The sequence below is a fragment of the Sinohyriopsis cumingii genome, chromosome 11, assembly GCF_028554795.1.
Source record: "Sinohyriopsis cumingii isolate HCF-2022 chromosome 11, ASM2855479v2, whole genome shotgun sequence".
NCBI lineage: Eukaryota > Metazoa > Mollusca > Bivalvia > Unionida > Unionidae > Sinohyriopsis > Sinohyriopsis cumingii.
The window spans coordinates 3,449,545-3,468,117 of record NC_142971.1 but is presented as its reverse complement, the minus strand read 5'-3'; positions in this window follow the sequence as shown (position 1 = coordinate 3,468,117).

Sequence of the window (18,573 nt, the reverse complement as noted above, 5' to 3'; positions counted from 1 at the left end):
AGTTCAATGGGCACTTTGCAATTCCAAGGAATAATGCTAACAAATTATCTCTAAGCACAACAACAAAAACACATCTGCAGACTGATTTTAACATATAAAATAAGAATCAGAAATAGGAATGAATCCAAGAAAGCAATGAATTAATTGTTCATTTCTCTCCTTACATACACTTCCAACGACTGACCATAGAATTAAATTTTCTCCAAAATTTGGAATGTCTTTGCGATTATGACCCCAGTCAGATTATTCTTTAGTTATTCTTGTACACACCTCTGTCTACTTTTCCAGTACTATTTAGGGTGTTGTTACAATTTGTGCCACATTTCAATAGTCCACTAACAAACACTTTGGAGTACAATTACCTACCAGCTGTTACTCAGCAGAGTTTACAGCAAAAGGACAAGACGTAATTGGCTACTATCGGAGGTCAACCCGTCATGACGTGCTTGGGATAGTAGTATCAACATGACCCTAGCTATGGCACCAATTCACCCACAGAAGGCACATGGTTAGACTGGGCCATCCATTTTATTTGCTGTACCTTTCATTTGGAAAGCCATTTGTATAAGACGCATATAAAAGTATGTTAAAAGAAAGCAACATATTTAAACTTTAAGCTTAAAAAGCCGTAAAATGTACATGCTGAGTATGGACTATAAATTATATGCTTAAGTGTGAAATGTAGAAAACTATTCTTGAAATAGTTTTCATGTTTTTTCGTTTCTATATATTTTACATGTGAAAAATATATCCTTATATTTCCAAATGTGAAAATTATCATCATGCCATGCGACGCTTGATTTTGTAACTTCAGCAAGAAAAATGAGCACTTTGTCAGCTAGAATAAATAAATGGATATAAATAAATGGATATTGTATTACCTTTCAGACACCGATATTATTTTTTGCTGAAGAAAACTGATTCCAAGCAGTTCGCTTCACTATGAAGTTATTTCTCATTTACCACCTCGACAACAATAATAAAGCAGCTGTGATTCATTGCTGAATCTGACTTGCTTTGTTGTCAGATAGAGTAAAATAATGGACACATAAAGACAAAATGTAACTTACTGAGAAAAAAAAGAGGTTATAATAATGCTGCTGTCGTTTTAAATCACATATATTTATATGTTCAGCCAATGAAACTTTGGCGATTTTACAAAAAGAGGCTGGGGGTGGGTAGAGTGGGGTCTATTACTAATATTAATAAACCTACATCGTGGACCGGGACCAGTGGAGCATATTTTTCAGCATATTGTCAATAAGTTCGAAGAAGTTCGATTAAAAAAAAGGCTTATAGTCTTCATACGAAATTTTCCTCATATTAGTTCATCTTAGAACCTCTTCTGTCTTAGGCCTCGTTTTTCAGTGTACCATATAATGATATTAGATCCTTGTTTGGAAATGTAAACAGATCATAGTAAATATGGTGGGTATTGAATAACTTATCTTACAATTTCCAAATATGGTACAACATGCCTTATTTGGAAAGTGAATTGTCGCTAAAATTTCGTGTTATCTCTCTAGGTTGTAAAAGTATGGTTAGTGTAAACATACCAGTTTATTTTACATTATATAGATTTAATTTTGTCATGAGGCAAACTTCATGAAAAACAACTCTACTGAGATAGTAGATATTTACCCATGGCATCTTTTTGTCTTTGACAGTGGCTTGCTCCATTGTAAGATATAGGATTCGTAAGTAGGCGGTGTATTGAAAAGTTAGTTTAGTCTTCCTAGCTTCGATTCAGGAGCAAATAGGGTATATAAAATGTTCCTTTCCAGCTTACATACCAGATATATTTCATCGTGTGGCAAAAACGATATATTTTAACTCGTGGCTTCGCCACTCTTTAAAATATCGCATTTGTTGTACCACACAATGGAATATATCCGGTATTTAAGAATGGAAGGAAAACATCCTCTCTATAATTTAGTTTCATTGAGCTTACATTTAATTTACATTCCTGTACTTTCTACATGTTTTCGATTTGATTGGAATTCAATAGCTTATACTCCTTCACATTAGATAGGGTCATAGCTAAATTGCATTGAGTGGATACTTTTTTTTATCAATGACCAGTATATCATCTACACATTCAATAAAGCATGTTTCTGAAATAAAAAATATTGATTGGGTATATGAAAGAATGTCTCAGTTAAAAGCTTCATATACAAAAATTTGCTACGTATCTTATAATATATTGATCATCTCAACAATTCAGGTATATTAAGGTGAATGTACTTGGACTGTTCCTACTATGTAGTTGTCTTTGAAGATATTTTACGACGGTCGTACAGGAATAAAATTACAATGGTCTTTAGTATCATCGCACACAGCACGTTTCCTTTCCTTCAAAGAAGTAACAACAGTAGGTCGACACCATTAATCGTATTCAATATGTAAAGGACGCGAGGTACTTTCTCTCAACCGTAATTTGTTTTAAAAACGATGATACACAAAAGTTCTCATTAAAGAACATATAGAAGCCTGCTCATATTGACGAAGCAATGCTATTACATTATTCTTGAACTAAAATAGTTCTAATTATTTGTTATCAGCATAAAATACTTTCTTACATATCCCCAAGTCGTCAAGCATACTCAAACTAAATAAGCTCAGTTTTAATTCCGACCCACAGTGTCCATGTGATTTAGCACAAACTAATCTATTACACTTCATCCAATCGCTTTTTATCATTTTGGTCAATTCTTCAATATACGCAACATTCTGCCTCACAATAGGTATGTCATACCAAGTTAACCATATATAAAATCTTGTTGAGTCTTTTGTTTATCCCCACCAGATTCCAGAAAAATTGTGAATTTACTTTCCACTGCATTTCCGGACATTACAGCTTACACTTTAGACCAATATCAAATGATGGATTGCATCCATTTGTCAAACAGGTCACAAATACTGCTGAAACATTTGCATGTGTACGGACATACCTTTCTAACTGAAATAATGGAGCCCACATCCGATTAGCACGAGTCAAATTTGTTTCTGAAAACGTTTCGCTAGTAAAAAATGAAAAAAGATGTGTAAAACATTCAGCAGTTGTTGTTTCACAATCATCATATTTCCAGAAAACATTTTTCCAAAGGTTACCTGGTATTCAGAAAAGAAGATATATAGATATATATGAAAGAAAACATGCTTTATTGAAATTGTAGATGATATACTGGTCATTGATCAAAAAAGTATCCACTAAGCTTCCTCAAATAATGCATAATACAACTCGCTTTTTTTTCTTTAAAAATTACATCTTATAATACAAGGTATTTCTGCAACACTTCCTTGCTTTCTGCGAAAATTACATCACCATCTGCATGCAATAGCCTAGGCAGTTTCAACATATAAATACATATTCCATCTAAATTTTTCAATTTTCTTTCCTAAACCATTCATAAACATATTAAATTAAAATTGTTAAATAAATACATTCCCTATGTCGCACAACATTTCGGCCGAAGAAAAAAATGTTCTGGTAAACAACCATTTACTCTAAATAGGGTTTTTGTAATACTACACGCTGAACATATGGTGTCTAAAATTTGACTGCATAAAGGGATTTTTATAAAATAGAAGATTTGGTAAAGCCAATAAAACAGCAAAAGGACATTCTTTTAGAATTAATGAAATAATTTACTAAAGCATTCAAACAAAAGTATTATCTATGGTTCTCATATATGTTCTAACAATAGATTGCGGTTCTGTATATCTCGTAATTTACAGCCGAGAAGCAAGACATTTAATTTAATACACTGGAAATGAGCTTACCTAAACAACTATAAAGAGTTATTCCTCGATATTATTAAAAGTTTTGTATTGAACCCTTTTTGTGCCATGGTATAAGGTATTATTTAAGCCAAGATTTTGAAAATGCCCATTTCTGACAAAATAAGTTCAATACTTTTGTTAACAGAATGCAATAATAGAGTTTCTACATTTGAACAATTTTTTCATTCATTTTTTAAGCGAACCTGATTTATTATTATGCAGGTGCTGTATGACTCGTACAGTATTTTATCTCTTTTACGTATATCTGTAATTTATGGTACATACGCTGACATGTACCGCCTCTTCGAAAATCCTTCATATGGTCATCGTCTGATGTGCAGAAGGATCCAATGGGTTACTGACTGATTTGAAATACGTTACAAACTGGTCGACTGTAATGTTTAGCTTACGTTGATCAATATAGTTTTACAATGAATTCCAATATTCTTAAGCATTATTTAAAAGAGCCTATAAATGATTTATCAGTACTACGCTTATATTAACATCTATCATGTTGAGAACGGGATTTCAATCAATTTCGAGCTTAACTATATTAACTTTATTCTTAGTTCAACCGAAAATCTATTATCTTGTTCTTGCTAAATATACCTAAGCTTGTGAACGTTTGATTCAACCGTAGATGGTATTGATGTATCTAAAATCGGCTCGTACATTTGTGTAACATAGCGAGGTTGAAGTACATCTACCGTGTGTTGAAAAGATATGGACTTCAATTAAAGTATGGAGGTCTTACGCAGTGCATGTAACGCACGCACCTGTCATTTTCTCTTCATTTAAAGATTGTCATCGATAGAGACCGAGGAGGGTAGAATACCTGTTCTTCAAGAAATACTCTTGCACATGGCTGTTTTCAGTCCCAGACTTTCAGAGTAGGAATAGCGCTGGAAAAAATGGTTGACAATGGCAAGTAACTGAGTACAACCTATCATATGGTTTATTATCATTCTCCAGTAAAAATGTTTTAGTATTTTCAAGTGACCTTGCATAGCATCAAAACACAAATCCCAAGGATGCATATGAACCAATCTCTGTTTTTTTCTTTCTTTCTTCTGTAGCTGTTTTTAACTGAGTCCCCCACCCACCCCACCCCTTCCCAGCTGAGGTGACAAAGAAAAGTTTAGAGCTGAGCCAATAGCTTGACTAAATATAATAATAAAAACCGAATTGTTGGGGGGTCAGTACATCACAGCGGATTCATGCTTTGAATTCAAAGGTATCAACGCGGTGAAAGTGAACGATCACTCGTTAGTCGTTAATATGTACAACAACTGCAGCACTAAGAAATTCCTTGGACTGGACAGACAGTGGGCTGGACACAAGTAGCAAGTAGAGGTTTAAGACACTCCAGCATGCACGAATCTTCCTAGATATGAGATGAATAGGGTGATGGTAACATGTCATTACCAAGCGGAAATGTTCCAGGTAGAAGTCAACGGAAAGGGCGAAAGGGTTCCACAATGATCTCAACGACCACATGTTCGAGACCAGGGCGAGCAATACGGTAACATGGATAACGGCTGTGATCAACAGCATAGAGAGGGATCGACCCCGCCAGGTTGCAACTGCCCATGATACGCCAGGGATGACCAAATGACAATAGATATAATTCTCATACCGGATCTGTCGCAGCCATGGTTGCTAACGACTGCGCAATCCGCTAGACATCAGGACGAAGGTGATAATTATGCTACTGGTGCAATTATCATCAAGGTACGGGCAAGAGATAGCATCACCAACGGAACATGGAATGTCAGGACATTAAAAACAGCAGGGAAACACGAGGAACTAACCATGGAATCGGAAGATATCAATGGCACATCCTTGGACTCTACGAGATGCATTGTAAGACTTTCGGAGATAGATGAATAGATAAAGGACACATAATTTACTCCAGTTGGCATAAGGACAAGCATGAGCATGGAGTCGGATTTTATGGTACGTAATGGCATTATGAGTCCAGTCATGGGTTGTCGACCAATGTTTAATAGTATGATTACCATTTGCAAGGGGTCATCACCCTTCAACATCACCATCATAGAGGTATATGTATCAACATCTGACCAAAATGATGAGAAAATGGATGAGTCCTAGGACCAGCTTCAAAACCTCATAGAACAGATACCCAATATTTAAGTTCCCTTAAAGATACCCTTTCGTCCTTTCCGTTGACTTCTACCTGGAACATTTCAAGTTATTCGAGGAGATTGAATGTCAAGGTAGAAGAAGATGCTCAGGCAGACTGGAGATACGTCTGTGGTCCAACTTTAATAAACAGACCATTAAGAGAGGACTGAAGCTCCTGGGCTTCGCCACCTACAATAACCTAGTGCGAACAAACAATCTTGGGCCCCACAAACTCTGTAATGGACTTGGCAAAGTCCTATCGGAAAACATCGCATCCAGACTGACTATATCTTGGTGAGGAAGTGTTTCCGGTCTAGCGTTAACATTGTCAAAACACGTAGCTTCCCAGGAGCTGATATACGGTATGTGATATAACGTGCTGATGATGACAGAACATAACTTAAATATAGTTACGCGAGAAGTGAAATGAATGAAATGATGTACAATAACCTCAGCTTTAATACTTCCCAAAAGAATTTGCCGGCTAGAAATAAACTGAATAGACTTGGAACATTCTGCTACATGTAGACACTTTAAATTGTTTATATTCTTGGATTTGTTGTACGCTAAAGGACGCTTTCATTCCTGTTATATAAATGAGCATTACAATTATTGCATTCTTCAAGCCTCGGATTTATCGTCTTTTCGGTCATTATATTAAATTTCTAATGCCTCACAGTCTCATACCACGCGTAATAAATTCAAAGTAATCAGAAGTCTCACGTATTTACCATAAAACAAATTGCCTGTTTATTCCCCTTAAACCTAGTTTAAAACATTTATTTGAAAATCTGTCAAATGCAATTATAAACATTGTTCGGTGGATTCAGCAGATAGCGTGGGCTTATTAGCACTGTCTCCCAAAAAGAAAGAAAACATAACATATAATTAAGTTTAGTCTCTCCTTTTACAAGCCATTATTATTTGATTAAGAATAAAACTCTACTTTCCTGTGTCCATCAAACCTTCTTTTATATAAATCATTCTCTTGTTCCTTACGGGGAAAGCAATCGCACAATAATTGACATATGTATAAGGTAAGAAAGTCAAATTGCTACGATTTATGTTTCTGATTAATTTATTTAATATCATTAACTCATTAAAAATCAGCGTTTACTCTAGCCAACAGTTATCCATACCTCATTATTATCATCAAGTATACAAAGATTCAACTCATTAACTGGAAATATGCCATGTAACCTCGACCCTAACATTGTCCACAAATACAACCACGACTTCGACCTCCTACTCTAAATGTACTTATTCTATGACCCATTTCATCCCGGCGGACATACTCACTCTATCGAAATACTCAGAAAAGAAATTTTAGATCGTCTATAAAAATAAATACAGTTATCAAATGTTCTGTATACTATAAAGTCTATTGAAAAACGATCGTCATCCTCGTAACCCTAACCAAAGATTTACAACGCTGTGCATACATAAAGACAACTCCCAAACATATCCTTATATATATTCGAAGTCTCTCTTTACCAATCTATGAGAAGTTGCTTGACATTGTATAAGGCTGAAAACATAATAGTCCATCCTCCTTTATCTCGTCATCTGTGCTATTTGTAATCTTTGCATTTATACAATCTTCAAAAATGTGTGAAAAATAGAAAAGAGATAAAGTAAACATGTTGGTAGGTAGTCCTAAAATGTAAGACCTCGACCTTGATATTTATGTTTTGGGAGTCGAAGTCTTACTGCCTAAATAACGGCGTTGAGTAGCGTGTTTTGATGTAGACTGACATTGTAACTAAAGTCGGATTTTCAGGAATATCTCACACACTTGGCAGCCCATGACGACTCTTTTCTATACAAATTAAAGTCATAATGATTTAGTCAGACTTTACTTACCCTTATATCTTTTTTCTAATAAGTTCAAATTTTCACACCCGCAAATGGGCCTGTTTTCAAGTTTCGTTGGCTTACATTACGGTTGGCAGGAAAGTGATGGAAGCCGTGAATACCGAAATTGAGTAAAGTTGAAGTATAGTTCTTTAACGAAACGAATAAAAACTAAATTAATATTGAAGAACGTGTTTAGATAGCTTCGTTTAGTTCAAGCTTCTTATCATCCTTTTAACCAACTACGGTACTCCAGGCTTCTGTCTGAAATGTAGGCCAACGGAACTTGAAAACAGGTCCATTTGGGCAGTAAGACCTCGACACCCAAAACATAAATATCAGTGTCGAGGTCTTATATTATAGGACTAGGTATATGTCTGTACCACTAGAAAATGGCTTTTCTAGGCCCCTGTTCTATTAGTGTACTATATATTGGGGCAGCAAATTAGCCTGCATAATGTACTCTAGACACACACGCGCATGTATATATATATATATATATATATATATATATATATATATATATATATATATATATATATATATATATATATATATATATATATATATATATATATATTGTTCCTTGGTAGCAAGAGTTATTTCCTAATTGATTATGCCTCAAAAGTATATACACATATATATATATATATATATATATATATATATATATATATATATATATATATATATATATATATATATATATATATATATATATATATATATATATATATATATATATATATATATATACATATATCTATGTATATACTTTTTATATATACTTTTGAGGCATAATCAGTTAGGAAATAACTCTTGCTACCAAGGAACAAATAAAAACTTTGTTACACTTTGAAATTGGGCAACATAGTTTGAATTCGAACAATGATACAGTAATGACAAAGTCTGACAAATCGTATTTCCATGACAAAATTGTATCTGAAATGTTTGTTATTATTATGTAAATCGTTATTTTGGCTGATTATCGAAAGAAAATGTAATTTTTCAATATATTGCACACAAAGCCAGACAAAGTCATACAAGTCATATTAGAAAGGTGTATTTATATTTTGCAATATCAGTTGATGAATAAATCTAACGACTTGGGTTAAACATATACTCTATTAATTGACTACGATAAAAGTAGTAAGGTGGGGCACTAGAGCCTCAATGGGAATTAGCATTACAGAGACCCCTGGGCAAATATAGCCTCAATGGAAATTTAACATGGAGAAAAATCGTGGGCAAATATAGCCTCAAGGGGAATTTAACATGGGAAATAGTCTTGGGCTACTCTAGCCTCAAAGGGAATTGAATATGGGAAAAAGGTCTTGGGCCACTATAGCCTCAAGGGAATTGAACATGGGATTTTTTTTTTTATAAATTTTTTTAAATTTAAACTTAAATTTAAAAAAGGGGTAGGCAATTGAAAGGCTATCTCTTTTCGAGAAATATGGCTGGCCCTGAAAAGGGCCTTTGGGTTTATGTTAATATTAATATTAACATAGATGGCATCTGTCACATCTTCTTCTTCTTCTTCTTAAACTCCTTCTAACTGCCGGTCCATACACAAGTACCCTCTTGAGACATCCTTGTCTTTCTATGTAAACTCTCCTCATCCATTGACTAGTATCTGTCCTATCAACAACAGTCCACTTGGACCTGACATACATGAGCATGTCCGTCCTAAACATCATGGAAGACACAAGGGTGGATGACTCAGCTGTGGTACACATCTTGAAGCGACGAGAATAGGTGAATCAATGCAGTGAACTGCGCTTATTTATAGGTACAGGAAGGATTGAAACGGATTGAATTCATTCACCAATCCGAACACGCGTTACAAAATTCAGTCAGCTCGCATCCAATCCGAAGAGAGCAGTCTGTGACGTCACGTGGTCTATATAGATTCGTTAGCGCTTGTGTGCAGTCAATCTATGCGACAGTGATTCAACATGACGGAAACTCAGAAAACGATCCATTGGGGTGCACCAGCAGGGGAGACTGCCCAAGGGAACCCGGACTTACTTTCAGAAGAGGTACATTGGGATTTTGTGGATTTTCTTACCTCGCAAGAATTTGTTCCGGAACCTTCGTTACCTTCTTCATTACCGCAAGTGGAGAATTTTAGACAGAGACAGAAAGAAGAATTGGAGAAATTTATGCAACGACAAAAGGAAGCAGAACAAACTTTTCTCCTACAGCAACAGCAACAGCAACAAGAAGAGGTAAGAAAAAAACAACAGCAACAACAGCAAGAAGAAGTAGCAGCAAAGAAACAAGAGGGTGAAAATCAAACGGCTACGGTACTGTTGGACATTTTAGCGGAGTTAAGAAGTCTGAAACAAATGTATCAGACTTCTTTATCACGACCGAAGAGAATACGACCTTCCTGAGCTAAACACGCCAACCCTGTGACTAAGCCTATCGTACCACCCTTAGTGATTTCAACCCAATCATCAGAAGTAGGCCTCGGCCGTGGCAAAGGCTTAAGGCAGTTAAAGTTGATTGGTTAAACTCACCCCTACACCAAAATAAAAAGGCCCTTTTCAGGGCCACCCACTTCTCTCGAAAAGAGATAGCCTTTCAATTTGCCAATAACTCAAAAATCAACAAAAAAAAACAAACCATTTTACCCTTATAGTACATGTCTGTGTATGAGTGCGTGAGTGTAGCTTCTTATTTTAAAATCAAAACTCAAAGACACTTACCTTATATCATTAATGTATTCTTTTATCCATTTTTTACAATCCAATTCACAATTCACCACAGAACACTTTAATTAAAAGTTCATTGACTTCTTCTTTCTCCTTGTTTAGTCTCTCTGTTTTTTGAATTTCTTCACCGTTTTTTCCTCATTTTCTTCCCTTCTTCTTTTCTTCTCCTGTTTCTTTGCTTCTTTTAAATAGAATTGTCTTCTTTCTTCCTCTTCTTCCTCTGAAGAATCCCTCTCTTCTTCCGAAGAATCCCTCTCTTCTTCTGAAGAATCCCTCTTTTCTTCTGACTCCTCTTGTTTCTTTTTTGGACAATCTGGAGACCAATGTCCTTTTTCTTTACAATAATAACAGGTATCTTGACATTTGTCTTTTTTAGCCCCTGTTTTTTTCCTTTTTTGACGGTCTGGACACTCTGAAGACCAATGCCCTTTCTTCTGACAGATATAGCAAGTATCTTGACTTTTATCTCGAAAGGAAGGAGAGTAGTCCGTCGGCTGGTCTGAAGAGAATTTTCTAATGACCCCTCGCAAAGCTCTGACGAAACGTTCCATCTGGGTAGTCTCTTCCATCGTTGTGCTCGGCTTGAGAGTGAAATGAATAGTGAAAGAACAAGACACACACCCTTTTATATACGCTGGTCTGCCATGACTATAAATTAGTCTATGGTGTTTACACTTGAGTCATTTGACGTTTTGCACTCAAGATGAAACGATCCCATTCATTGAGAAGAAAGAAGAAGAAGAAAGTAAGAGGCAGAAACGTGATCTATCGCCTCGTACCAGAGCTGAAATCTTGGCACAAATTCATGCCAGTGATTTTGAAGAGGACATGAGTGAACCAGAATTTGAAACCTCTAAACCAAGTTCGTCACCCTTAGTCAACCCTGAAAAATACTATTCCATTCGAGAGACGGAAAAGCGCTCCTCTAGAAAATTTAGAACCACGGCTTACACCTACACGGTGAAGTTTAAAGATTTCAAGGCCGACGTACCCTTAGAGAAAGCAGAAGGGTTTATCACCGAGATGTGGGATTCTTTGCTCACCGCACTCAAGCGACAATGTCAACCCAAAGAAGACGATCGCTTGACACTATCCATAGATCACGACGGTTTGAAATCCCCTGTTTGGATCGAGTTTAGCAGACCCGCAGAACTAACCCCTTCCAAAATCATGGACAAGATTCAACACGTACAACAATCTAATGACCAGTTTGACATCACCGATGGTAAAGCCACACTGAAAATGGCTCACGTCTCTCTTCCTCAAGGGACTGGACGCAAAAAGATGTTATTGGTGAACGAGCTTCGCAGCATTAAGCGTAGCCTTGTCCAAGTTCACAATCCTCAAGACCAGATGTGTTTAGCTCGAGCCATCGTGGTGGGACGAACCTATGCCAACAAGAACGACACGGCAGAATGGAAAAGAGCCTGGAAAACTATTCGACAATCGGACCGAGCCAAACAACGAAACGAAGCAGAACTCCTGTTGCAACAAGCCGGACCGTCCAAAGACACACCCTGTGGCATTCCTGAGATGCAAAAATTGCAAGATGCCCTAGCTCCACGATACACCTTGAAAGTGTACCCTCAAGAAGTGCGCGGACCTCTGTTGTTTCGAGGCCAAGACTTTAAGGACGGAAAATACATTCATGTCTATTATCACGATGACCATTTCGATACCATTACCAGTATCACCGGATTCCTGGGATACAGTTATTACTGTGAGAAATGTGACTATGGCCATAATAATCGAGAGCAACACAAGCATTGTGGATGGAAATGCCCAGGATGTTTGGCCTCTCCACCCTGTCTGAGCGAAGAACCAGTGCCTTGTTCGACTTGTCTGCGCACGTTTGTCAGCCCTACCTGTTACCAACAACATTTGAAAACACAAGGTTCACAGAAGAAATGTGCTTGTCAACTGCTGAGATTGTGCCCTACCTGTGGACAAGGCATACTTACCAATAATGCCAAGGCACACGTATGTCGAGGAAAGAAAAAATGTCACATTTGTCACCACATCGTGGACTTGGAACACGAATGCTACGTGCAAAAATACCAACCCCCACCAGAGAAAGAGGACGGTCACAAGAAGAAAGGCAATTTAATCTTTTTCGATTTCGAATGCATGCAAGAGACTGGCATTCACATTCCTAATTTCTGCGTGGCTCATCGAGCGTGCGAGAAGTGCATTCAAGAACCTATCTTCAGTCATTGCCCTCACTGCAGCAAGATTCCTGGAGGACGTGAAAAATCTTTCGGGGACCGAACACGTTAGCCGATTTTGCCCAATGGGTCTTAGACCCCATCGACAAGACGTGGAGCCAAGAGGACATCGAACTTTACGGAGATTGTCATCGTCATGCCACGGTGATGGCTCACAATTTCTCCGGATACGATGGACAGTTTCTTCTCAGATACTATACGAAACAAGGCAACGAACGTCCTAAAGTGACTTTGAACGGAGCCAAAATCATTTTCATGCAAGTGGGACAAGTGCAGTTTAAAGATTCGATGAGCTATTTGGCCATGTCTTTGAGTCGACTGTCTAAAACGTTTGGAATGACAGAAATGGCTAAAGGGTACTTTCCACACTTTTTCAATACGGAAGCCAATCAACACGCCGTTCTACCCCATTTGCCTGAGGCTCACTATTACGACCCCGACAACATGCGTACCGAACAACGAGAAGCTTTCTACGCTTGGTACCAGGCTCACGCCTCGGACCCTTTCGACTTTCAGGAAGAAATGCTAAAGTATTGTCGTTCCGACGTGGACATTTTACGACGTTGCTGTGGAAAATTTCGAGAACTGTTCATGGAACACGGAGGGGTCGATCCATTGAAAGAAGCTTGCACCATTGCCAAAGCGTGTTCCTTAGTGTACCGACAACGATTCATGCCTGAAAACACCGTAGCTGTCATCAGCCCTCAAACGACCCACTATGTCAAGCGTCAATACTCGGTCAAAGCCCTACGCTGGTTACATTACTTGTGCGACAAGGAAGACAAATGGATTCAGCATGCCCGCAACGGAGGGGGTGAAAAGACCATCGGAACGTATTCGGTCGATGGTTGGGACTTAGAAAACCCCAAGATGGTGTACGAGTTTAACGGCTGCTTATTTCACGGATGTCCCGTCTGTTACCCTGACCGCGACACTAAAAATCAGTTTTTACAACGAACCATGGAAGACTTGTACCAGGACACTTGTCAGCGGCGCCTAAAGTTAGAACAGCAAGGATACCAAGTGGTGGAAATGTGGGAACACGAGTACGATCACCGCATGAAAACCGATCCCGAGTTTAAACGCCTCGTGGAAAGTTACCAGTTCATGGACCCGTTGAACCCGAGGGATAGTTTGTACGGAGGAAGGACCAATGCCACCTGTTTGCTGTACCAAGCCGACGAAGAGAAAGGAGAAGAAATCAAATACTTGGACGTGTGTTCGCTGTATCCCTACGTGTGCAAATATTGTCGCTTTCCCGTAGGGCACCCGCAATTGCTGACGGAACACATCGACCTGAAAAACATTCGACAATACGAAGGCTTGGTCAAGTGTAAAGTTTTGCCTCCCATGAACCTCTACCATCCCGTCTTACCTCACCATTGTCAAGGCAAACTGATGTTTCCCTTGTGCCGTACTTGTGCCGAAACGTGCAACCAGGACCAACCTTGCCATCACAGCCAGGAAGAACGGGCCTTGACGGGAACCTGGGTCAGCGTGGAATTGTTCAAAGCTCTGGACATGGGATACCAACTGTTAGAAGTGTACGATATTTGCCCCTTTCCCAAGACACAACAGTACCACAAGGGTGACCCTACTCAGAAAGGCATTTTCGCCGACTACGTGGATGCCTTTTTGAAACTGAAACAAGAAGTCAGCGGCTATCCTTCCTGGTGTCACACTCCCGAAGACCAAATACAATTCAAAGAGAAATACTACGAACAAGAAGGCATCTCTTTAGACCACATCGAGAAAAACGAAGGCAGGCGATCGTTTGCCAAAGTGATGTTAAATTGCTTGTGGGGTAAAATGGCACAACGACCGTGTTTACCCAGGACGGAATATTTGACAGAACCTTCCCGCTACTTCCAGATGATTCACGACAAAACCAAATACATGAAACACGTGGACGTCGTTCGAGAGGATTTGATCTTGGTCAATTACGAAGAAGATCTGGACTTTGTACAAGACGACCCTTTTGGAAATGTCATCATTGCGGCTTACGTGACAGCCCATGCTCGCTTAAAATTGTACGAAGCTTTAGAACTGTTAGGGGATCGCGTCCTGTACTTTGACACGGACAGTTGCATTTACATCCATCACCCGATTCAACATCACCCTGACATCGAAGGAGACCGTTTAGGAGCCTGGACAGACGAGCATCCCGACGACAAGATTCTAAGTTTCGTCAGTGGCGGTCCCAAAACATACGGCTACGAATACCGGGACAAACAAGAAGTGCACACGACGTGCAAAGTGAAAGGACTGACTCTGAATCATCGTACCAGTCGAGTGGTCAACTTTGGGGTATTGAAAGAAGCCTTGCAATCGGGAGAGGATGGAAACTTTAAAGTGACCACCTATCAACCGAACAAGATCGTACGTTTACCCACTCACCACATCGTCAGTCGACCATTGGAAAAAGTCTATCAAATTATATACCAGAAGCGAGTGCGACTTCCCAATCACTTTACGTTGCCGTACGGTCACGTCGGTATTGGTCTGTATATAAAAAGGAACCCTAGGCAAGATCGATAGTTCATTGTTCATTGAAGTAACTTACCATGTCGTTGACGAAGAAGAAACCAGATTGGTTTGGCTTGGACCCAAGAGGTGGCCCAGTATGCACGAGAGTTATTCAAGGAAAAAAGTTACTTTTCAACCCGTGTTAGTGACGGTGCCAGAAGAACCCGTCACCCAGGACGGGACTGTCGTGGACAGGCCTGAAAGACCCTTTCGGGAGGACACTTGTGTGACCTTACCCCCTACTATAGAACTGGTTAGAACTTTACCCAAAACATGTTGTACAGACACTTGTGTTTATTCCACGTTCATGGTTATCATGTGCCTTTTCTTCTTGTACTTAAGCCTTTGGCTTTTATGTATTTTTGTCTATCGTATTCATGTTTGAAAAAAAAACATTCAATAAACGTGTTCTGAAAAAGTATATAAACTCTTGTCTTGTTTGTTTTTTCGTGTCACAAGTGACATTTCTCACACAATGGCTACCTCTGCTGTCTCTGCTCCCTCTTCCTCTACTGTCAAAGTCATCGACGAACACTTAGATCGTGCCAGTTGGGAGGCTTTGTATCTTCGCCATCCCTTTAACATGCTCATTGCTGGACCTAGCGGTTCGGGCAAAACCGAATTCGTCAAACGTTTGATCGAACATAAACATCATTTGATCGATCGGCCACCTCAACGGATCGTGTGGTGTTACAAAGAGTGGCAATCGGCGTACAACCTCTTGCGAGAAAGTCAAGGCGATTCCATCGTGTTTGTGGAAGGCATTCCTAAAGAAGACGACGGCATCGTCTCTGACTCCCGTCAAACCCATTTGGTCATTTTCGACGACATGTTAGGAGAAGACGAAAAAGAAATTAAACTGTGGTTCACGCGCAAAGGGCATCACCGTAATGCCAGTGTCGTTTACATCACCCAAAATTTGTTTCAACAAAGTAAAGCCCATCGCACCATCAGTCTCAATGCGCATTACGTGGTCTTGTTTAAAAGCCCTCGAGATAAATCGCAAGTGCAAGTCTTAGCCAAACAGTTAGGAACGCCTTGGTTGACTCAGGCGTACGACGATGCCACTCAAACGCCACACGCCTATTTACTCGTCGATTTGAAACCTACGACTCCCGAGGATTTGCGATTTCGTACCCACTTGTTTCACCACTGGTGCCAAGACGGAGGGCCTGTCCTGTACACGTCTCCGTCCTCGACTTCATTTCACTCCCCATAAAAAAGTCTATAAAAACCTCAGACCCTTTTTCGTCTGTCTCACACAGTGTGAACATGACGTCCCTTCAGTCGCATCTTCCCGTCAAATTGATTCGTGCCTTGTATGGCATCAGTCGAGAAAAAAATCCACAAACACGAGCTCGTGTCTTAGAAGCTAGTCTCAAAGAAGTCTTACGATGGTTCACGGTGACGGCACGTCAATTACTCCAAGGAATCATTCAGATTCCTCATCAAACCAAACGCTTTTTCGATCGAAACAAAGTCGCTTTGGTCCAACTGGCCGGTCCCCGCATCGACACTCAAACCAAAAAACAAATCATTTTGAAACCTGGAGGGAGCAGTACTCTAGGAGGGGTCATCATTCGCTCACTTTTAAGATGGGATCCTAATGCCCCCAAAGTTATCCCCAAGACAAAAGTCCAACGAAGTCCCAAGAAGAAGAAAAAGACCAGGTCCCCAAAGAGAAGAACTTCTCCAGTGGCAGGACCCTCCTCTGACCAGACACCACCACCCCGGAAAAAGAAAAGAAGCCCCCAGAAAAAGAAACAGAGAAAAAGTCCCCAGAAAAGGAAAAGTCCACAGAAGAAAACTAGTCGCAAGAGAGGCACTTCGGCCAGGACGCAACCTTACACTCGCAAACCACGATCTGCCACGGCAGTGACTGTGTCTCCGGCATCCTCACGTTCATCCACTTCTCCGTTAATGACACCCAGAACTGAAGAGTACTTGGAGACGTTGATTACACCAAGAACATCTCTGTTGATGACCCCCAAAAGAACTTCCCCAGTGGCAGGACCCTCCAATTTAGTGGCAGTGGCTGCTGCTCACAAAGTACCTTCTCCCAAAATCAAAGTCCAAGAAAGATCGGGCATGTTACAAAGTTTACTGGATTTGTCCAAGCAAGAACTGGCTCGATTTAGTCCGTTGCGTACCCCTGCACGACGTGTCATGCCTGTCCTGAAGTTGATACGACGTAAAGACAATCAGTGGCGACGCGTTCCAGTATAAAAGGCCTGTGACCAAGTCGGGGTATCAGTGTTTTGGTGCTCCTGAAGACTCAGAGATGTCACCCTCCAGAAAACCCCAAGGAAAGAAAAGGAAAGGACTGCCTCCTCGTTTAGTCAAACATGGGGACATGTTATCTGCCCTGTCCAAAGCTTCTCCACCCCTACCAAAAAAACTCATTCAAACGGCCTCCAAAGAGGTCATCGATACCGTGTGCGAATGTTGTTTGAACGTTTTGAAAGGCACGATCCCTTTGTCCAAACACCAGAAACAATGCTTAGGCAAACATCGTCACGTTCTTCGCCAAATGGTTCAAAAGAAAATTCCCCTTCGTCAAAAGAAGAAGATGTTGGTCCAACGTGGAGGCATTTTGCCTCTCTTGTTAGGCCCCTTACTGAAAGGAGTCTTGGGAACCATGTTGGGAGGACTGGTGGGAGCAAGATAAAAAGGCCTTCGGAAGTCCCAAGATCTCAGAATCGACCCCTGACAACCCCATGGAAGGACGAAAACTAGCTTTAGTGCCTTACAAACGATGGATGGAATACCATCGGTGGCAAGAACAACGCACCCCGCATTTACCTCCCAATCCCCATTTGAGCGAGATGTCCCAGTTACAACACGAATTGCAGTCCTTAATGAATCGCCAAGATTTGTCCGAAACAGAAAAATCGCAGAAGTACGGTCAACTCTTGCAACGACTGCAACTCTTTCACCAGAAAGCTTTAGACGAAACAGCTCTACCCACTCTGAAAGATTTTAAGAGCTTGATGAAAAGTCCAGCACCATCACCAGTACCAGTACCACCAGTACCCGTGACCAAGACAGAAAAAGAAGAAGAAGAAGAAGGGTTTCAAACTCCACCCAAAAAGTACGCAAGTTAACAACACCACCTACCTCCAGAATTGGATGGATTAAAAAGATGATGGCCACCCCTTCTTCATCACAAGAGAAAAAGAAGTGAAGACAGAAGTGAAACAAGAACCGATATCCCCCGCTCAGACATCCTCCTCCTCTTCAACACCTATTGCCGGTCGCACATGCAAAGCATTGCAATCCAAAAAAATACCCCAAGAGAAAAAGAGTAGCCTCTTCCAAGA